Below are 3100 nucleotides of genomic sequence, written 5' to 3' on the forward strand. Positions count from 1 at the left end.
AAACCCTGTTCGACAGTAGCGTTGGAAAGCGCACTGCAGGCACGCGCGCCAATAACCCAACCCCATTGAATGAAGGCCGCCTTGCTATCGAGCAGATCCTTAACAGGGTCCTCTTACTCGCATTCTATCAGAGTGAGGACCATGTTTGGTTTCTTCTCAGGGCTTTCAACTCCACTTCAAGGACTGCTCATTGCTTCTTAGACGCATTCGCGTCGAATCATGACAGTAATATGGAGGGCTTGTCAAATTTGCTGCAGGGGCGCCGTGTTGTGTCAACGGACCCGCTACCATTTGGCGCAAATGCGTGTTTAGAAATATTCAGGTCTCGATATGACAGTGTGTTCAACGTTCTAGGCATCAGGAAACGCCGTGCTCCATCAGACCTTGACCCATCGACCCTAACAGACACTGTGCTGGCCATGTCTAGATCTAGGGTTGCATCAGAGCGAAGAGATACGCTTCTAACTTTATTGGAAAATCTCGACAGGGTACCTCAGATAGGCGGCCGTCTTTTAAAACGCCATCTAGTCGAAGCCCTTCTAAAGGCCCAAGAAGATTTACACTCTGGAGTTCTGGTGCTACCGGAGCAGCCACCTGGACAGGACGAAGCGGAGCCCTCCCCAGTGGAGAAAGCAACGCAAATGGTCAAATCAATACACGAATCCTCGCTTCAGGCTTGGGTAATGAAGCCGCTGGTCTCTACCAGCGGCATGGAAGAAGGTTCAACTAATGAAGTCTATGTTCTAAGAGGTCTTCCGTCTTACCTTCAATCTAATACCTCTATACTGGCAAAAGGCAGACCAGGGGACTTTGGGCTGGGCAGTAGAGGCTATCGTCTCTTTCAAGACCGCAAACTGTCTGTAGAATACATTAGAGCCACGAGGCTGGTAGCGAGCAAGTCCAGCGAAATGCTCGCCGATAGCCCCGATGCACTCTGTTCTTTGAGGGACTCTGACAGCGATGATGCTTTGCTTGTTGCAGCTGTTGATGTCAAAACGATGACTTCGTTAAGGACTATTGAGGAGGCAAAAGTTCTCGCAGCACAGTTCGGTGACCTATCTATACTGACGGACATTGGAACCGACAATAACAGCCTGGAACTATTTAAAAAACTCGTTCCATCCTCTGGATATCGGGCGCAGTGTCTCCATCATGCTGCAGTACTAGGCGTGCAGCATGTACTTTATGTTGTAGGAAAGGGGGGACGGGGCGCAACGGGCGGCATTATCTATGCAACTTTGCTCCAGTTTAAGGACAGCCTCAGAAACTTTTATACTTGGTGCCTGGACTCCATCCGAAGCACATGTTTTCTGTGGGTGGGTCTGCCTGCTGAGGATATTCCAAAGGGATACGATGAGATGCTCAAGACATCGCATGCATCAGACCTAAATAGTTTTGCATCTTACTATTGTTTAACTCGAGGCATTTTGAAGCTTGTAATATCTAGAGGGTTCCCTCTGCCACCATCTAGAATGGTACGATTGACTCCAGCAGTGTACTGGAATCACGTGAAAGGCGGCGTTGACATCGGGTCAAGAATTCTGAAGACACTGGCAAGAACAAACATATCCGAAAATCCGGTAGTAAGCATAATAGCTAGACCTTTGACCATGCAGGTCAACAACGGGGCAGTTATCTATCGTCTGAACGAGGCTCAAATCTGTGGCATTCTACAAGATGCCCAGGACGACGAGGTATCGAAAGGATAGAGCAAACTCAGACATAGGGTCTCAGAGTGTGATACCTTTGGCAGCTTTGCGCGGAATGTCGCTAAAGAATGGTTTAACAGTACTGGTGGAGTTCTTTCAAACAGTACTGCTCCAAGTTCGACACGTGCTTTAAATAACATCAGGCCAATGTTTGCGCGGAACTCGTCAGAACGGTTTAACTCTGGCCCGGCAAAAACCAAACGTCTTAATACACACATTGGTCATGCCACGGTGACAGCACAGCGCGCTTACTGTGTTCTTTGTACCTGGACCATAACCGAACGGGTTAATGGTAAACTCAAGAGCAAGAAAGATGGCGCGCACATCAGTCAGTGGTGCAACGTGTGCCATGAGCCCATTTGTGATCAATGCTGGGCTACATGGCACACAGCAGACTTACTCAAACGACGAAAACCTACAGGGGAACAAAAGAGGCAATTCGAAGCTTCTTTGACACGGAACTTGAGACGACGGGTCTGAGGAACATCAAGACAGAATGGATACATTTTAGAACTAGTAACAATAAAAGCTGGCCCTTTCAAGTACTGTTACGTCCTCTGGCGCACAACGAATAGAGAACTGCATTTACGGGGATGTAGTGTTCTTTAAACAAAGCAGTCCATTGCTACTCAATTAGATGGCTAACGGCTGCCTCTGTGCGCACTTTAGTGAGTTTCACGGGAATGTCTGTCTGTTTATCCCGCTTAAAACATCGCAGAGAGGTGCAGTGTACTCTCTAGTGTGGTCTTATGTCAACAGTGTCACGTAAGGGGGCTTGGGGATCGTATGCACAGAGGAAGAAACATACGTTCCAGGGCACGAAACAATGTGCCATCGTGCCGTTGTACTGCATGGCACGTGGTTTCACGAAGTGGCGCCGACAATTCTTCAGGAATGTAGGTGCTACTACAAGACAAGCCGGCGCCACAGCGAAAAAATACCAGAATTGTCGCGTTATCACGCCCATGCACGCGATGTCTCGAAGTCACAATAAACTTCGTGCCAAATTTCGGTGGTTTCGTGCCAATTCGGACCGAATCACGAAGTCGAACCAAGACGTGTTCAGAGAGGAAGGCACACGAGAAAAACTATTGAGGAAGAAGCCTTCATTTTTATATGTACGGAAAAAGCTCGATGTCAGGGTTCGACTGACTGAGTTTCATATCTTAACTAGAATCCAAGCAGGACGTATGCTAAAAAACCCGACCGGCCCCAAAATCATTTGGCACGAAACTCGTGCACAGGGTTAAAATGATAATATGAGGACATCTCATTTTTTTGGCCAAAATATATACATACATTGCTGGCAATAATCTTAGGGCAACCCCTCTATTGGCTCATCTTATGAGCCCTATGCTTCCATAAGTGGGGCCCCTTATGGAAGTATAAAA

This window comes from Chondrus crispus, genomic scaffold (genome assembly GCF_000350225.1).
Source record: "Chondrus crispus Stackhouse genomic scaffold, scaffold_55, whole genome shotgun sequence".
NCBI lineage: Eukaryota > Rhodophyta > Florideophyceae > Gigartinales > Gigartinaceae > Chondrus > Chondrus crispus.